Source organism: Lonchura striata, chromosome 2 (assembly GCF_046129695.1).
Source record: "Lonchura striata isolate bLonStr1 chromosome 2, bLonStr1.mat, whole genome shotgun sequence".
NCBI classification, from domain to species: Eukaryota; Metazoa; Chordata; class Aves; order Passeriformes; family Estrildidae; genus Lonchura; species Lonchura striata.
The window spans coordinates 40942431-40962624 of record NC_134604.1 but is presented as its reverse complement, the minus strand read 5'-3'; the positions used below and the strand labels follow the sequence as shown (position 1 = coordinate 40962624).

General features: G+C 35.7%; 1 long non-coding RNA gene across 1 annotated transcript in view; it reads left to right on the top strand.

The window, feature by feature from the left end:
* The first annotated feature begins 10835 nt into the window (after nucleotides 1-10835).
* Nucleotides 10836-20194, top strand: part of LOC144248884 (uncharacterized) — a 58214-nt gene continuing 48855 nt past the window's right edge. Inside the window, exons 1-2 of the long non-coding RNA XR_013342057.1 lie at nucleotides 10836-10997; nucleotides 17520-17631. This is a non-coding gene — a long non-coding RNA (uncharacterized LOC144248884). The remainder of the gene's footprint in view (nucleotides 10998-17519; nucleotides 17632-20194) is intronic.

Here is a 20194-nt window from a genome sequence, read left to right as displayed (position 1 = left end):
GTCACATTACAGGGCAATTTGAGCCTGTTCATTATAAGTGTACAGGAGATATTTTCTCAGCAGTCCTAGCATTAAAACACAATGCAATCTAAGAGCAACAAATCACTGTAATAACCCAATGGTCAAAAAATTCATTAATATAAAAATAAAAAAAGCCAAACCATTTAAATTTATTTTAGTCCTTTCAGACATAAAAATGATATTTAAAGGCAGAGTCATTACATTGTGCTTTTCATTTGGTAAGCAAACAAATCTGTGCTAATTGTTTTAAACATTTCCTTTGCTATAGTTGAACCAGTTTATGTTCTTCTTACTTGGTGGCTTGTTGAGAATTAAATGATATGGTAGACATACATATCCACCCCTGTGTATTACAATATGGGTATGTTGACAGAGGTAGAGATAGAGGTATTGGCACAATAATACCATGCCACGTAAAGACGCATGCTTTAAAAATAAAACCAAAAAAACTCAAAACCAATCCTAACCAAATGAAACAAAACCAAAACCCCCTCAGATTAACATGCTGCAGCTTTTTAAGGCGTGATCTTCTGTCAGTTCTGCTAGTCTACTTCGTAAAAGAAAGAACAGATCTGGACTTGGGCATTACTGATTTGAGTAAATATGCATGTAAAAGTAGGAAAACTTGAAATAAGCTGACCTCCAGTTTGATCTCTATGGTTTCATATTTCTGGATGGTAGTTGCTGAAAGGAAAGGAGAAGAACATTTTTGCTTCCTCAGACAGAAGAGGTAAGTGATACACCTATAAGGGTAGATAGGGCATATCTTCCCTTGTTATAGACTTATCGTAGTGTTCCACAGGATGAGTATTGGGTCATTCCTGTCTAATATCTTTATCTATGATTTGCACAAGGGGATTGAGTGTTCCTTCAGACAGTTTGCAGACAGCACCAAACGGGGCAGGAAGTTGATCTGCTGGGGGGCAGGAAGGTTCTGCAGAGAGATCTGAACAGGCTGGATCAATGGTCTGAGGCCACCTGTGTGATGGTCAACAAAGTAAAATGTTGGGTTCACCTCTTCAGTCACAACAACCCCATGCAATGCTATGGGCTGGAGGAAGAGTGTCCAGAAAGCTGCCCAGTGGAAAAAGACCTGAAGATGCTGTTTGACAGGGCCTGAATAGGAGCCAGAATGGAAGGCCAATGGCATCTTGACTTCTACAAGCAACAGTGTGACCATCAGGACTAGGGCAGGGACTGTGCCCCTGTACCTCAGCAGGAGGTGAGGCCACACTCTGTGTTCTGTTCTGGCCTACAAGAGAGACCTTGAGGAACTGGAACCTGTGTCAAGACTTAAAGAATGCAATTAAAATGTCTTGAAACACGGTCGAAGAGGGAAGGTCATGCAAAATAAGCCAATGCAACAGGCACAGATGGAAAAAAGACACATTTCAGGCCTAAGAAAGGTGAAAAGTTTGGAATTAGCACATTGGACATTATACCACTGTGCAGAGAGTGGGGAAAGCACAGATGGTGACAACAGGAAGATGCCAGGCCTGGTGAGGCAGATTATTTTTTATAGAGAAAAAAATTCCCACCAAACAAACTGGCAAACTGTCAGAAAGGAAGCAAGACTTTGTACACATACCATCCCAAGTTGTGGGAACAGCATGTATGCCTCTGGATACCCAGGACTTGAACTGTATAAAAGTGGTACATCCAGAAGAACACTCTGGGAACACCCGTGACTGAGCAGACCAGAAGAAAAAGGTCCAGATGTGGATGTGATGCAGAAATCCATGTGATAATGACTATAATCACTCTCTCATCCTTCTCTTTTTTCCCTCATCTCTATCTAGTTCTCTCTCTCTCCTTAAACAAAATCTCTGCTATTGACTTTGCACCTAATTCAGCCAGAGGCATCTTTTAATAATCAGACCCTAACATTACTTTTGAAGCGGGATCATAAAACCCTGTCCAGAGAAGGATACTGAAGCTGGGGGAGGATCTGGAGCACATGTTTTATGAGAAGAAGCTGATGGAACTGAGGTTGTTCATCCTGGAGAAATGGAGACTTAGAGAAAACCTTATCTCCCTTAACTACTACTTGAAAGGAGGTAGCAGTCAGGTGTGGGTCAGTCTCTTCTCTCATGTACCAAGCAACAGGACAAGAGGAAGTGGTCTCAAGTTGTGCCAGGGGAATATTAGATTTTATATTAGAAAAAAATTCTTCCCTAAAAGGGTTGTCAAACATTAGAACAGCCTGCCCAGGGAAATGATGAAGTCAGTGTCCCTGGCAGTATTTAAAAGATATGTTGTGCTTAGAGGTGTGGTTCAGTGGTGGTCTTTGCCGTGTTAGGTTAATGTTTCATTCAATGGTCTCAGAGGTCTTTTCCAACATAAATGATTTTATGATTGTATATTTCATGTTTTGAAGTAGTGACAGATTTGTTAACAGAGTCAGAATAAAACCCACAAACCCCCAAAATGCCCTTTGAAGTCTTTAATTTTAGGTTTTCACAAAATGAAAATATCATTGATTATCACCCAAGTCATACACAGTTAAATTAGGAATGCCTTTCTCTTGCTTCTAACATTTATGCCACAAATTATGGTATGATAACCTTATACCTGAAAGTCACTGTATATGACAGCACATCACACTATCCTGCTTTTTGTATTTCTGTCTCAGGAGCAAAGGTGTCTCTGATGAGGACTGAGTGGTGTCACATGTTTGCAAAAGACAAGAGCTCATAGAGCCAAGCTTTCCCAAGAATTCCAAGAAGTATCTGAGAATTAGAACATAGTAAATCATTTTAGCTATGGAATGATTTTAACTGCATTTGTTTTGGAAACATTTATATTGAGTACTTTTGCCACCATAATCAAAAGGTTATTGTGCATTTTCTATTTCCACTTTAAGATGTTTTTATAATTTCTGTGTATTTTCTTCTCATTTGCAAGAGAAAACTTCTAACAAAATGTAAAATTCTCAACACACGTATAAGGATGTTTATTGACAATTTGAATTCTTGTTTTTCATAAAATCTTGGAGGGCTTTTTTTTAAACAAGGAGCTACTTTTTAATACAAATTAAAAAACAGAAACAAAAAAAAAACCCAAATACACAAATCTGAAAAACCTTTTGGAAAAGCAAATGGAATGTCCAAAAAGTAAAAAATAATTTTGAAATTAATATAAAGGACTTCTCAAGTTAACATATAATTCTTAATTATCCATATATTTTCTTATTTACTAGTAAAATACTGCTTGACATTATTGCAAATGTAGTGATGAAGCACTGAGTTGTGGCTACTCCACTTTCACAGCCATTTGTGGTGACAGAATTGTATTCCATAGAGATACAGAAGTGCAAGACTGCAAATGGGTTAGATCTAGTCATTCATTCAAACTACATTTTGCAGTAAATAGATAGTTTCTATTTATTTAGTTTAGTTTTTCTATAGTTTCTATATATTTAATAAATTATGGGTCTATTTCTTATAAGGTCAAAATCACCCCCTTTGAATTTATCAACCACCTTCTCTCATTCTTGAGATTAAATTGCGAAGGATTTATTTTGTGAGGTGCTGGACTGGAGTACTCCAACATTCTCTGTATTGTTTGTTAGTTGTCTATCAGTGAAGCCAGAATGATCTCACTTTATAAAAGTGAAGTTATATTATATGAAGCCCATTATTTAGAACTATAGTTAGGATTTTTAAATCTGTGTTTAATAGTGAAACAGATCTTCAGGATTAACATACCATTAAAACTTTTCAGGTGTAGGCATTAATGTGATAATAACATCCCACAGAAATAAGAGGTTCATCCCCATTTGACAGTCCATTAAATATACCTGCATCATTATTAGTAGTACTGAAATTGTGATTTCAATCACAGTTGTTATTCACTGTAGTAGGACCTCTAGAGATACACATTAAAAACACAGTACTACAGTTAGAAAATAAATCATTCTAATATCTATTAGGTAATCAATATCAGTAAGTTAATATCCATCAGTTTATTAGTTAAGCAGTGAATTTCACATGTCATAAACCTGATGCATTCACAGAGAAAGTTGTGCTAGGTCTTCATAGCATTAGTACCCCAAGCTGAAACATAATTTCTGAAGCTGACTCTTGTCTGCTTCCTCCTGCCCAATTTTCTTTTATTTATAAACACTTCAAAGTTGCTTCATGCTAAAATGCTTGATTTTCAAAATTGAACCAGGGTGAATCTATTAAAGGGGAATGTGACCAGCTGTCAGATGCAAGGCTCTCCAAAGAGACTTGGCCATCAACATGGGAGGGGCAAAACTGTCCAACTCCCTCTTTTATGGCATAATTTGTTGCTCTGAAAACTCAGGTTTGGAATAAAAGAGGATGTTAAGGTTCTGCTATTGCTCCAAGTGTCAGTAAGAATGCAGTGGATTAACTTAAAAAGCATCAGAGGAAAGTGGCCAAAAAAGAATATCAGTGAGCTGAATGGAGCTTGCTAGGGGGACAGGTACATGCAGAATGTTGTTTGTTTGGGTTTTTACATGCTTAGAATCTTTGGGGAGTTGTGAGTTATCTTTGCAGCATTTCATGGTAAGTCTCTGCTGTCACATAAACTGAATCAAGGACCAAAATAGAGATAGGTGTATACCATTAAAAGTTTGGAATGCTGCTTTTTTTTAGCTGTATCAAAATAAGACTCTTTGGGTCATGAGACACTACACCCAAAGAAATTTAGAAAGTTCATTCTGTCGTTAAAAATTCACTTTAGAAGTTCTAAATTAGGAACTGCATGCCAGTAATCATGTAGTGGTTGTGTAAGGACATCAGACTTGAGTGAACACCTGGAAATTATAAACTTTATTCCTTTGTTGCCACACATAACCCATCTAATGTTTTACACTGGTCACAAAGATCTGTCCCTCTAAATGTATATTCTTCTCTAAGAAAGAAGAATTAATCTTGAACTCCTCAGGTACAGAGTCTTCAACAGAGGAAATATCCAGAGAAGAGAGAAATACTTCTCCTATAATATCCCATAAATCCTCGTAAAATTCACATGAAGAAAAAGACATATTAGAAATTAGAAAGAAGAGTATGGACACAATAATTATTCTCAGAGTCACTGGATTGCAGAAAGGACATTTTCATCCAACATACATTAGAGTCAAAGGGTTACCTAAATTGGGATTGAAAGAAGACTCATAGACTGAATTAGTGACTTTGCGAGTAATTGTTTCTCCTTAAAAACTGTCTCCCGTCGATAATATTGCTCTCATTTTCCCCATTGACAATTTTGGTTCTCCATTTTGTATGATAATAAAAATGCTTATGGCTCTCTTGGAACTGTTTCAACTCTCTTCTACCTGAGTTAAAAAGAGATTATTGAGACAAACCTTCTTTAGAGTTTTTCTAGTCTCAGGAAATCTTAGCTAGTGATGTCACTCCCATGGAGAAGAAAAGATTGAATTTATTTTACTGCATTCTGAAGCATGTGGAGAAAAGAATCACTGAAATAAAAAGAACATAAAAACACAGTTTTGGGGATTGATAAATAATGCAAGCAGGAATCTGCAGCTGCTCTGGAAATGGAAGATTTTTGCAGTAATTCCCTATGTTCTCTCTTACATATAAAATTCAGATAAAAATCTGAAATTCACTTAGGTATATAGTAAAGATGATTTACTGAACTCTGATTTTGCTTCTATTCATATTACTCCCTACTCTTGATCTTTTCAATGTTTAATCTCCTTTACATTATTAGACTTTCAATCATCTATGATTCTGCCTTTAATTTATTTTCTATTTGTTCTTCAATTTATTTCTTTCCATGAGTACTTCCAAGGTGTTTTGTGAATTAAAATAGAATATGAAAAGGGAACCTGCCTAAACCATATAGATTTATATAAATGCCAGATGGCATGGGCTTAGAAATTGGACAAGCAATAGTTCTATACTTTAAGTACAGTTGCTTTTACTGTACTTCATAAAGGAGTTATAAGATGGTTTTGGCTGAAAGAGACCTTAAAGATCATGGAAGCATCATACAGCTGGAACAACCTAGCTGAGAAGATTCTTAAAAACCCTAGATGGCAAATTTATGGATCACTGGGAGATTATCCGCACCCTCTGCTCAGTCTTGGTGAGATACATTTAAAGTGCTGAGTCCAGATCTGGGCTCCTCAGTACAAAAGAAACATGGAAATACCAGAAAGAATCCACTCAAGGGACATGAAGATGACTAAGAGCTTGGAGTATCTGTCATATGTGGAGAGGCCGAAAAAGCTGGGACTATTCAGCTGGAAAAGAGCCCTTCAGAGCTCTCTTATAAATGTTCTTAAATTATTTATGACAGACGGGGAAAAAAGATGGAGCCAGACTCTTACCAGTGGTGCCTGATGATGAAACAAAAGGTAGTGGGCACAAACTAAAAGATAGGAAATTTCATTTAAATATAAGAAGAACATTTTTTAGTTTTATTAGAGGTTTCACAGAGAGGTTGTAGAGTCTCCAAACATGGAGAAATTTTATTAAAATCTTATCAGATACAATGCTGAACAAACGTCTGTGTGTGACTCTGCTTGAACAAGGTGGTTAGATTGTTTGATGTCCAGGAGTGCCTGCCAAGCTCAGTCATTCTACAACTGTGTACCAAACTGAATAAGGCTGAAATGCTGCCATCAAATCAGTCCCTATTTACTTCTTTTTGCCAAAAGTTTAAAATTTCCTCTGGAAAATACAATCATCTCTAGTTGTTGACCCTAGCCAAGAAAAGTCTGTAGTTAAGGCACTATTCCTTGTTGCCAAAGTTACTTGTTTAGCTTTCCTTCAGAATAGGATTCTTTTAAAGTACCTAATATATATTTAGTTCTTTGTTGCCTAAGAAGCTTGTTTTCTGAAACCAGTGGCAGTTCTGAATTGTAACTATAACTATATATTACAAACTGCAACAGAGAAAACTTCCCTTTAAATGGCAGATACAGAGTTAGAATCACATAATCATAAGGACTTTCAAGATCAATTCCAACTGTTACCCCAACACTGCCATGTTACCAGCACTAAGCCATGTCCCCAGGTGGCAACATCCACACATTTCTTTGAATACTTATGTGTGGATGCACTCAGATGGTATATGCAGTGGTCAGATATGTACCCAGTTACAGAAAACCTGCAGGACAGCTTCACAATGTCATAGGATTTTTATTTATATGCTTCAAATATAATAGTTGCCTTTTGTAAAACTATTCTTTTTTATTTCCAGTTACTCAAGAATAACCATACACATAGACACATGTCCACTTACAAGGGACCAGTTTGTAAAACTCTGCTTTTAGTTCAGTGTGATCAAAAATATTGTAATAAAACTCGATTTTTCAATTAAAAGGCTAAATTCTCTTTGAGATGAGAAGCTTCAAAAGTGTTGCCTATGGAGACAGAACTCTTTGCCTTTAAACTGTAACATTACAAGGACTGTAGAAGGCTTTGGATTCTTGCTAGGCTTTAAATCTTGGAGTGCATCATAATTTATTTAACACTACTTAAAAAGAGAAGGTGTTGTAGAAAGTTATATTAATTTTTCCTCCTTTCTTTTAGGTTCTGTATTTCAACCAGAACTATGTTTGACAATGGAAAAAAAAAAATCAATACAATCTCTTTTACAAATAAGCAACTAGAGTAAACAGCAAGTCTATTGAGAAGGTATGAACACTACCAGCTCAGAGGTATAGAGTAACTACTAGTGTTAACATATAGGTGTATGGATTTGGATGGTGTATGAGTTGAAAAAACCTTAATCTGGACTGGAAAACATATTCCTTATTCCACAATATAAATGCAAAATAAATAGGTTTAAAATAAATATATATGAATATACATTATATAAAAATATATAATATATATAATATTCATATACAATATATTTGGATATAATATCTATAAATAAATAAATTTATAATAAATACAAATTTAGTAATTTCATAGTATAAATAAAATAGAAAAGTGATTAATATAAAGGTAATATAAAATTAGATTATTTTTACCAAAAATAGTCATGCCAGTAAAAACTCTTAATCTGAATGCAACTAATTTTACATATAAGCTTAGTATAAACAAATATGTTTAAGAGTATTTCACCTTACCTGGAGTGTTACAGTCATAAACTTTTAAAACAGACTTCTGTAAGCTACAGTATTTTCAGTGTAACTCCTAAAGCAGGTCTATCATTATGCTCTTCTGCAATACAGAAGTCAGATGTAAAAGTTCTGGACAGATAACTTAGTAAGACTTTCTGATTAACTTCTCTTTAAGAGCTAGCTCAAAAACATGGACTTCTGATGATTGTTTAACATACTGCAGCTACTAAAGGATTATTAAAAATAATTGTATGAGTACTTTTCCCTTTCTTAGTTGTTTTTGCTTTCAAATTCCAAGCTTAATCTGCTTTTGCTGTATTACAACTCATCCAGTGTATTTTAAACAAACCATAATTAAGCTAACCATGTGTCTATATAATCTTAAAAAATAATAGCAGTGGGTTTTCTTTATTGTTGTTGTGGGATTTGTTTGGTTTATTGGGTTTTTTCCCCCCCAAGAGAACCTTATTTTGCCTTGTTTTCTTGAAAACAGCAGGTTTTCTTAGTATGATCCATCACACATCAGTATTTTATCTGTTTTCTCCATAGTTTTCCCTGGATTATTGGTCTGGATCCTACAAGCCCTTTTCTTGTATTCTTGTCATGCTGGATGGACATGTGAAAATCATGTTACAATCCATTCAATCCATTTGTACTACAGAAGCCTCTCCTTGATGTTTTATAACTGTGCAGGTGGCAATTTAATAAAAACTGCAGATTTGGAAATTATTAAAAAAAGGTCTTTTTAGCACATCAACTCAAGGGTACTTAATGAATTTTCAATAAATATCATTAATTTAGTGATGAACTTCCAGCTCACTTCTAATTGAATTTCACACTATTGCACACTCACACTGTTGCAAATTTGGAAATCTCTAATTAAATTGATGGTGATATTGCAGCAAAACTCTTGGTGGCAGAAGAAAAAGCACACACAGTACTTGAGATCAAGGTCTGTGTAGTAGAAAAGGCATTTAACTACCTCAGCTTTTTGCCAAGCAGATATTATTTTACACTTTGCACAAGATGCTGTTTAGAGACTAACATTGGCCTTGTTCAAGACTAAACAGGAGAAATTACATTGATAATTGACTTTCAAATACTCTGCAACAGAACAAATGTCAGACATTAAGCTCAGGTGAGGATGGTTTTCTCAGTAAATTTAGTAAGTGCAACCTCCAGGTCAGGGGAAAATGTAAGTGGTGGATCAGTGGAGTAAGTGGGTTATACTTGTCCATGTTTTAGTTGCAATCACTTTCCTTGTTGCCCCATCCAAATTTTCATTTCTACAAAGGCATATTTTTTGGAATCTTTCTTTGGTCTGTGTTGCCATTTGGCTGGTCTTTGTACTCAATAATTCAGGCATAAATAAAGTCTATTCTATTTGTACCTAATTCCTGTATTATTTTGTTTTGTGCTCTAGAAAAAAAAAATATGTACTGACAGACTTCTAACTTGAGAAGTTCAAATATATAAATAAAGAGCTAATAGGAATATCTATGATTTTTTTTTTTTTTTTGCATAAAACCAACTCTTTTTTTCATACAGTCTTCCAAGAGTTAATAAAAATTATTATGTCATGTTCAGCATTAGCGCTGAGCTGCAAACCATTCATTAATGGCATTGTTTCACCCTGAAAAGGGTGTTGGATTGGGTAAGCTAAAGCAACTCTTAAATTCACAACTTTTAAAGCAGCATTTGTATAGCAATACAAGAAAGAGTGTCCTAACAAGCCATAGAAAAATAAAGAAGCATTTCACTTCTCTTCTAGAGGGCTGCTACTAATTTCTGTTATGAATAAAATAGAACAGAGCCTTTTATTTCTAACTACAGGACAGCTGTCCCTCTTTTAAAGATGGGGAAGAGATGGCACAGAGAATAAAGAGGACAGGAATTTTTCATCCAGGAGGCTGAGGAGTTTAAGAAAGCTCAGCATTTGTAGTGCTTAGCTCAAACTGCAAACTACTAGAAATAGATTACACTGAGCATGTTCAGCCATTTGAGTGTTTTGAACACCAAGCAGCTGGGCAAGAGCTGTCTTTAGCTATGATGTTGAATACATCATTAACCCAGAAGCACACACACTTCAGCAAAGTTAATTATCCTTCAGTGACTAAAGTAGCATGACCATTGCTTGTTTATCAAGTTACATATGAGCTACCCAAACTAGCTACAACCTGAAAAAACATGCAGTTTGGTATTCTTTTGATCCCTGTACATGTTTTCAGACAGTAAAACCTGTATATAGCAGGTGTTGGTGGTTTTTTTTTTTACTTTTTTTTTAAGTGAAAGTCACTCAATCTTGTCCATATAAATTAACTTGCAAATATTCATATCAAACTTCTGTGCCAAAATGGAGTCCAGATTTCAGAGCCAAGCAAGTTTCCTTAAGCATCATTTCTCTCACTGAATGATTAATTCACCACGGTGTGTGTAATATATGCAGAGGGTAAACTATTTCTCTTCTCCTACAGCATCTTTTCATTGCTGGCAGCATATTCTTACATCTTGACCCATCATACATTTACATGCTATTTTCTTCACATCTGCTACTTCTGTATTCATAGCTTTAATCCCAGCAGCTCTTTTCTAGTGTTCCAGAGATTGCCAAAGTGCACAAGTAAATCCTGCTGTAAAACTCCATGTTCCAGGAAGTTCTGGCTGCTCTCTGTGGAAGGACGGTAGTTATTCACAGACTGAAGGACCAGCTTTTTTTTTCTGCATGAACTCAATAGTGGCAGTCTTTAAAGGCTGGAAGAAACAAAGCACATTATTACTCTAGACAGAATGATTGGTGAAAGCTGCCAGCCTCGTGATCTTCTGCTGCCTTTTGTGCTCTACATCCTCTTGGCATTGCATTTTAATAAATGAATACAACCATTAATGGATTGCCTGCTTCAGTCAGGTAAGGCTACAAGTGTATTACTTAGAAAAATGGGAGAAAGCATAGGGGAAGCTAACAAAAAAAAAAAAAAAAAAAAAAAAAAAAAAAAAAAAAAAAGCAAGAGCATAAGTCTTTTATTGACTGTTACTTTGACTTTACCTGCTTCTGAAGATTCTGTAGTCTTTCAGATAGTTTTATGTGCAAGAAACATGGAAGATCTATGTTTTGGAAAAATACATAGACAGTACCTGAAATGGTATCCTGAAGCTGTTTTGTTTCCACTGCTGGGGCATTTGGCAAGTACTTGGGACTGCAGCAGGGTGCTCTGTAAAAGGCAGCAATCTGGCTGGAGTAATGTTGGTGAAGGCAGTAATTTTCTGTACCATTAAGGAGCTTTTAACTCTAGAGTTCAGCTTATCAAATCACAACAGGAAAATCACCTGTTAGACCTTCCAAGTGTGGCTGACTTGTGCCTGCACTGACCTTATTGGTAGTCAAGCCCTAATGCTAGGCAATTTGGCCTCCTTAATGTCACATGAAACAAAGGACATTTAGCAAAGAGTCTCAGATTCAATATTCAGCTCCTGCCAGAGCAGGAGGCTTGTCTAGCCCATGTTGTAGTTAATTTTGTGTTATGAAAGTAGTCAGACATTGAAGCACAGGATTGATGCTAAGGGAGCAGGAAGAAGTCTGTGGACCTTTGGGGAAGAAGGCCCTCTGGCCATTGCAATATCAAAGGATGCTGCATGGAAAAATGTATATCAAACAAATTTATATGACAAAACCTCCAGGGTTTCTGAAACAGAATAATTAATAGTCAATCATATTATTTCTCAAATTTGCAATGAAAAGCAGTGCTCCAGAACTTCTGTATCAGCTGACACTTCCATGCAGTCTAGGTTTCCTTGACCCTTGTGCCTTCAATGTGTGTGGGATGCCAGCACACCTGACTGAAGAAGCTACACTCCTTCCATGGAAACTGGCCACCTCTCATTGTCACAAACATGTGAGAATAATTCTGACATTGGAAAATCAACTCTGCCTGGAAGTACTGGAGGACTGTCATGGTCTGCTGAGAATTTTTTTACCCATCATTGTGGGCATAAGCGAGGAATAGCATTTTTGACAAAGAAGAGAGAGACAGTGACTCCTTGTGGTCTGGGCTCTCCCTGGGTGGGTCAGGGTCTCTCCATAATGGCAGGGGCTAGCAGCCAGGATTTCTTTCATTGTCTCAGCCAAGAGCAGGGCAGCCAGGAGGGTGTCAGAGGCAGCCGCAGGCACTGATGGGGATGATGATGGGCTCAGTGGGGCCCATGGCTGGCATGGCAGGACAGGGCTGAGAGGAGCTGCAGACCAACATTCCACACTGCAGCTGTGGCACAGACACGGCTGAAGTGGACAGGGTGGTGAGAGGGCAGGGTAAGACAGTCAGGGTCCTTGGTGCTCTCAGAATCCTGACAGTTCTTCCTGCAGGGAGTGAAATTTCCAAGCTGGGCTAGAGCCATTTGTTAACTATCACCTCTCTGCACCATCCTGACTCTGAAGAAATAGTTTATCCATCTTCCTTCTTTTGAAGGGGCAGTAGATCCTTTTTTTTTTTTTTAATGATAATGTGAAAACTGTTGACAATACACATCACATCATCACAATGCTCTGAGAGTAAGAGTGCATATTCTGCTTGATCCTTTTTTCTTTTAAAATTGTACTGTAACCATTGCTTTTCCTCTTTATATGAAAGAATCCTTCCTCTCTTTGTCTAATATAGAATAGAAATATATAAAAGGCCCCAGTAAGAACTGTTTTCTCCTCTCTCCAGCTGCAGAGTGATGGTGGAGTGCTTATTAAGACAGCTGAAATTGGAGTTGCATCCAAAATAACTTTCATTATACTAAGACAGGACAAAAAACTTGAATGCAACAGTCCAATAAAGAAAATGATAGCTTTTTATATCTAATATATATCATTCAAAGCACCTCGTGTTTCAAAAGCTTTCCCAAGCCCACAAGAGGGCAGAACTCAGCCTGAACTCCTGATGACTTTCTGGATCCTGTGCATCTGGGCACCCGAAGGACATTTGGCTTTAGTTTACATTCACAAGCAGGATTCTGGATATAAAATAATATTTCATGGACAAAAACAGAATTAAAAATTATATCCTGTGCAACAGAAACTGTATTTTTTTGTCAGCTCTATATGTAAATAGAATATGGGTGTGTTCTTCAGTGCTCTATGAAGTTGAAATACTTTATCAACCAGAGTTTCATACACTCTCATGGACTTCTTTCCCGATTCATGCAGATGGAAAGTGTTCTGTGAGATTACATGAGTCAAGGGAGTCCTGGAAAGTAGAAAGTGCTTGAATGCATTACATATATTGTAGTTGCAATGAGTGATTACTAGTGCACACACAGTTTATTGGATTGTGAAATACCAAGGAACATCATTCAGTGTTAGCTTATAGAGTTCTAAAGCAGCTTTCCACATGCTTTTTAATATACCTGGAGTGAAGGGACTGATAATCCATATGGAGTATATTGTGCTTGATTAGTTTTATGGAGTGTGTTGTATAAGGGTTGATTTATTTGCTGAATAAAATATCAACTTATGTGTAACACTGTGTGCTTTCTACTTTGGGGACATGCAGTGCCATTTAATTGGCTTGTGTAGATAGCTTGCTGTTTTTTTGATACCTTAATAAAAGCTTCTGGTACACCTGTCTCTTCACATTTCCTTACAATTAAGTAGATAGGAATATGGTCAACAACAAGTGCTTAACAAGCACAGAACTTTATTAAACCTCCATTTATGAACCAAGGAAAAAATTAAGAGCCATGAAGTCAGAGTAATCAATGCTAAAAAGAAGTAAATAAGCCTTTAAACTAAATTTTGAAGTTTAGCTTGCAGAAGTGAAGTAAGTGAAAAAAGGAAAAAGCAAGCAACTTAATTGTGATATTCTTGGCCATCAGCATCCCTTTGTTTTGTTTTCCCATTTCACCCCCTCTGAAGCATTTTTCATCATGAATGCTGCACTCAGATTTTTGCTTCAAAATTTTTTTGCTAATTATATGGAAGTTATGTAACTATTATTTGTACAAATAAAATATATCCTTTTTTTTTTTTAATTGTCCTTTTCAGGATCTCATGTCCCTAACTCTGACTCAGAACCATAAATAGAAATTAGTCCAATTATTCAGGAAATGCCCCCACTAGAGCATTTCAGTACGGTTTATTTTACTCGTCACAACAGTAGAAGAAAAATGCTCAATTTCTAGATCATCATTCAAGGAACCAGTTTTAATGTTACATTATACATAAATATATTTTTATTTTTGAGAAAATTCAGTGAGTACCAAAAAATTATTCATCTTTGGGACAAAGTTACAAAAGAGAGAAAACAATTAAATACTTTAATAATATTAGGCCCCAAATCACAGTCATTTGTATTCTCTTTGAAGGTATTTCAGTCCTAGCTTAAAATTAACACTTTTTTTTTCCCTTTTCTTTTTGCCCTTTCTCTTGTATTTTCTAACGGATGCTTTTTTCTCCTTTCCTCTTCTTCTGATGCTGCATAAGAAATTGAGTAAAGGCTCTAATTTTCACTATACAGAACACCCCTCCTTTGCTTCCTACTAGGTGTTATTTCTTTGCAATGGAATATTGCGTCTTCATCCAGGGCTGTATCATGGTAGTTTTGAGTTTGTATCATTTCTTTATGTCCATTTTCTCAAGCTCTTTAATCATAAATATGATTTAGCACCTCCCTGGCTTCTTGAAACTTCTTCTTCTTACAGGCTTCTGAAGACATAAGAACATAAGAATGGCTGTAACAGGTCAGATTAAAGGTCCACTTTGCCCAATAGTTGCCAGTAACACCTAACACATGTCCTGGAGAAAAATATGAAGATTATAAGCAAACAGAGGTGCTCCCTTCTTCTTCCCCCCTCCAAACACCAGGTAATATGCTACTATGGACTATCTGAACCAGCAATGACATCTTTATTCTTAATTGCCTTTGATGAATGTTGTTTCCAGTAATTCCATAAAACATTCACTGTCTTATTCTGAGATCAGTAAATGCATAGATGTCATACTAACCACTCTCTTATTATTTTTTTTCCCTCCTGGAATATTGTGTATAGGTTAACTAGCCCAGAAATATATCCACAATTAGGAATGGGTTGGTCAGATTTAGCAAAAAAGTCCCTTCTTTCTTTCTCACTGCTTTTTATATTTTCACTTTTATGTGGATAGTACGCACCTGTGTAGAACCCCCGTTCTCAAAGGGAACATCTACCTGCATTAGCAGCAGTCATCAGTCCATGTGAGCTTTGCCAGTGGAGCCCTGAAACAATGGCAATGAACTGAGATATAGCATTAGATATATTTCAGGCCCCTCAATACACTCAGAATTGGAGTTTACATCTAAATTTTGCTGTATATTCTTCTGTAGCAGTATGCAGCCAGAATGACTATAAAACTGTAAGATCATTAAAATCACTTATTTTTCAAGCATTTATCAGGAAAAAAGTTTTAATATTTCTGCCTTGCTGTCCTCCTTCATATTTTACTAATGTAGCTCCAGTTCTTTCTGGCTGAAGCAGTTTCCTAGTTAAATTTAAAAATCAGGCAATTAGTCTTTAATTTGCCTTTCATTTACATTCCTGTGTTGCTTGATGCATGGTTTCAGAGTTCTAAAAAGAAATAGGCTTTCTGTTTTTAAATTTCCTTCAGTGTGAACATTGGAAGCTTCATTTCAAGAAGCACATGAAAATAATTTCTAGTTAGAATCTAGCAACATGTTAAAATAAAGATTATTTATCAACTGGTCTTGGTTCCAAAACTGAAACTTATGGGCCATGAAAAATAGAATTTCAGACAAATCTATTGCTCTCTGTGTCGCTTTTGTGATCCTGTGGATGATTTTGAGACATTTGGAGGGCAAAATACCAGGAATAAAAATTGAAAAGCAAGAAAAAATTCAGGTCATTTTTAAGAATGCTTAAATCTACATAAAAGATAATGTGTAGAGTCTTTGGGTGAAGATGGAAATAGCCTGTTTAGCTCCAGAAAAGAAGACAAATCAAATCATTCTACAACCCTTCCTGCAGAACTTAGAACCTAAAACCAAAAGAAAAGTCACAGTGTTCACTGCTTTCATGCTCAAGGCTGAGAAGAGGAGGAACCACTAAACTTCTATCTCCCTTTTCTACATTTCTCTTCAACCCTTATCCCATGGGGAAGATGCAAAGTTTTAGGAAAATTATTTCTTACTGCCTTGGGTTTTGGCTTTTGTTATGTTTTATTTTGTTTTGTATTTTGATTCTTTGGTTGGTTGGAGTTTTTTTTATTCCTGTTGAGAATTTTATAGAGACATCAATGATATAACAAAATACATCGGTATTACATCAAATATTACAGTTCCATGAGAAAATTAGTGGGGTTGAGTATTACAGAAAAAAATGTTTTCATATTTAACTAAAGATCTGCTTTAGATTTATTTTAGTAGAAAAAATTCTATTGTTTTCCATAGTTTAATACTTGCCTTTTACATATGAAGAAACAGATTTCTTTATCTCCTTGTAACACAAATATTTTTTATCTCCTTTAAAAGTGCAGAAATTTAGTAAAAATATGCTTTCTTCTTTCTTTGAAATGCCTTGTGAAATGAATTTTGCTTTTTTCTTCAGCAGTCGTGCTGTGACAGTAGATTCTGCAAATCAAAAGATTACACTTACTATTAAATAGGCTTCAACTATTCTTACTTGCATGTCCTGGGCTCACCTCAGGTGCACAGATTCAGAGTCTGGGAAGACTTTGTACCACACAGTCTGCACCTGTTGAGTGTGATGGTGTGCTCCCTGTCCCCCAGCCAGGCCTTTAATTCCCACAGCCCTGCTCAAGGAATAACTCTCTGTGGCAGTCCTAATGGATGTGACTCGTCACGGTGGCTGCATCCCTCTTGAAGTGGATTCAGGGGAGATGGGAAATACAACAGCCAAGGGCTAATTTGAACATGTGCCAAATAAAATATGGCTTGCATGCAAATATTAGGCAATCATCTTACTCCATAAATAGTAAGGGCCCAGGAGTTTAACACTCCTGTTTAACACTCCTTCATGGCTGTGGGCTGCTTGCCAGGATCTCCCCTGAAGCAGGGACACCTCTCAAGGTTATTCCCCAGGTGTGATAGATTCCTTATAGAATCAGATGCTCAGTAAGTGAATTGGGAATAAGATGAAATTTTGTAATCTTTCCTGAATGGTGTAAAGGACAGATTGTGCATATATTGTCATTTGCACAAAAAACATTGCAAGTCTAGGACTTAGAATGAATTGGCAGCACTCTGAGAAGGCTTTTAGAATGCTAGGGGCTCCTTTCTGAACCTCATGACTCAAAAGGAGGATCTCTCTTACAGTTTTGTCTCACCTTGTCCTTTGTGCAGTAAATACTTGTATAACTTGCCATCAAATCTCATTATACCACCATTGCATTTACTATTGAATTTTATTATAAGAATAAAGTATATTGTTTCTTCTCTCTTAGGAGCGAAGTGCATAATTCCACCTGTGACACTGAGAGAACATTACTTGAACATCTCTCTTAAAGATCCAAGTTCTCTTTGCTTTCCTCAATCTTGAAACTTATCTAGAGCATGGTAAGGAAATGACGACCTGTACTAAGAGGTTTTTTTTTAATTCTACATGTAATATCTAATTCAAAATAAAAAAGTACTGTGACTAGAAAATACTAAAATGAAATAATACAAATTTCACATGCTTTGGGATACAATCTTGTTGTTTAGAATGATAAAGCCATGTAAAGTGAACTAAAAGTGACCAAAGACTTGAACTCAATGTAAAATACAAATTAATTTTTTAATACAGTAAAGCTGAAAAAATCTGTTCTTCAGGAAAAATCAAAGGAATGTGAGGAAAAAAGGCCCATAAAAAAACCAAAAAGCTCTCAAAAAAATGTATGTAGGATAAAGATCTTGCATAGAACAATTAGGGAAGGTTGCAATGTATTACTAAAAACAGGTGTATTAGGAGTGAGATTAAATTACAGAGAAAATGCTTAATGTATTTTAGAAAGATTTTCTACTGGACAGTGTAGGCTGAGAAGGAAAATTGTCTCTCAGAAAAAAACAGTAAAATTTCATTATTTAACTTATACAAGTCCTTGTGATAATTTTTACTTTTTTCCTTAAATTAAAGGCTGCACTTACATGAGTTACTGCCCTGAAGATCAAGACTTGAAATGGAAAGTTTAGTGAGGAAAAGCACACACATTTTGGTTTCAAAAAACATCTTCTGACAGGCTTATCCAAGCACCCTATTTTTCTTATATTCATTGTGAAAATGTCCATATAATGGATCACAAACATTTAAATTCCCAGATGACTCCTCTAACTACTAGAATTGGGTCAATCTTTAGTTGCATTAATTGCCATAATCTTTTCTTCTTTTTTCCCTTTTACAAGAGTGGTCTCCTTCCTACATCACAGATATTAAGAATAATTTTATAATCTAAGTTGCATTCCCATCCTTTAAGACTTTATACAGTTATATTCCTTTTGACAATATTTCAACACATTCATCAATATTTCATTACTTAAGTAGATTTTTGAGACTAAGGTGGATCAGTATTTATAGCAAAGGAAAAGGATCACCTTTGTCATTATACCCGTACTGCAACAGTCAAGACACTTCTTAAAAATGCTGTTTCTTCTGGAAAGGGACTGAATATACCTCTTAATACTGATAAAGTGCCCTCAATAGAAACAATTTCTTCTATTTCTTAACACATCTCACACTTTTCTATTTTATTTCAAAGTAGTTTTTTTTATTTTTTGCTAACAATTTTTTTTTTTGCATTATTTGTGGGGAGTTCAGGTTCCACAGAAAAAACAAATAACCCAAAATCTTACTCCTAGAGTCCCTGTTTGGGATAGTTCAGCTGTATGTGTGTCTGTGTGTGTGCATATGAACAAATATGGCAGATAAGCAGGCACACCTATTTCTGTAAATACCAGGAACTCAAAGATATTTGAATTGTAAAACACTGGATTACTAGTTCGGAAGTAGCTAGACTATTTCAGGCAGCCAGCATAACTGTCAAAGACAAGTACAGAAAAAGAAGGCAAAATAAATTCTAGTTAAATTATACATAAAAAGATAGGAGAGTGCTTTTTAAATTCTTTGTATCCTGTAGAAGGGCAAGTGTGTGTTCTCTTGTACCCAAACACATCATTAACAAGAAAAAACATATTACGAGGGGAAAGAGTTTATGTAAATGCAAAGGAGATGTATGTTTTTCAAAGACATAGAGCAGAAAATGTGTGAGAGAAGATATTGAATACTTGAAATTATTTTAATTAATGAAGATATTTTTTTTAAGATCTAATATTTCTTCACAGCATTTCTCTGATGTTATTCTCAGTCTGTTTCTCATCTTGAATAAAATTCCATGTTCTCCTTCCTGCTAACTTGTTTGGAATCTGGCAATATCCATTGCTTATAACATCTTCCTGATATAGTAGAAAGATTTCACCTTTTTAGTCTAGTATTCATGGTTAGAAATTCAAACTCATAACTTTCCTTAAATCTATAACAATCCACCATCTTAAAATGCAAGATGCATTTGTTTAACACAATAAAACTATGAAATAGTTTGGTACTTCGGTACCTCCTAAGCATTCAACTGGAATTTCAGGTTTCTATACAGACTTTGTACATGGAGTTGTATGATCAGTGTGAACTATTTTCCCCATTTAACTAAAAAGTGTTTTAATCTTTACTGTCCTGCCTTTATGCAGTGGAGTAATCTCAGGTAAATTTACATGAAATACATTGCAAGGATTCATTTGATCCCATCCATATCTCCATTTTTAGTTTGGTCAGTGATGAGAAATAAGCATTTCTAGATCATGATTCATCTTGACCTAGACAAGATGAATAGAAAAATAGACAGCTAAAATAGGTCAAATGAGTCATACTCTGAAAAATGCTGGTCTTTTCCCATTGATTATAAAGAGAGCCTAGAGGAGAAAAAGCACAGATAAAGAGGTTTCTGTGATAAATTTCTAATGTTATGTGCAATTAATCCAGACCTTGATATATTTCCCAACAAGCAACACTGACAGCATGCATGACTGCAAAAGCTTGTCATGTTTTCAAAGAAATGGACATGGAAATCTGAATTTGAAGGAATATTGCTGA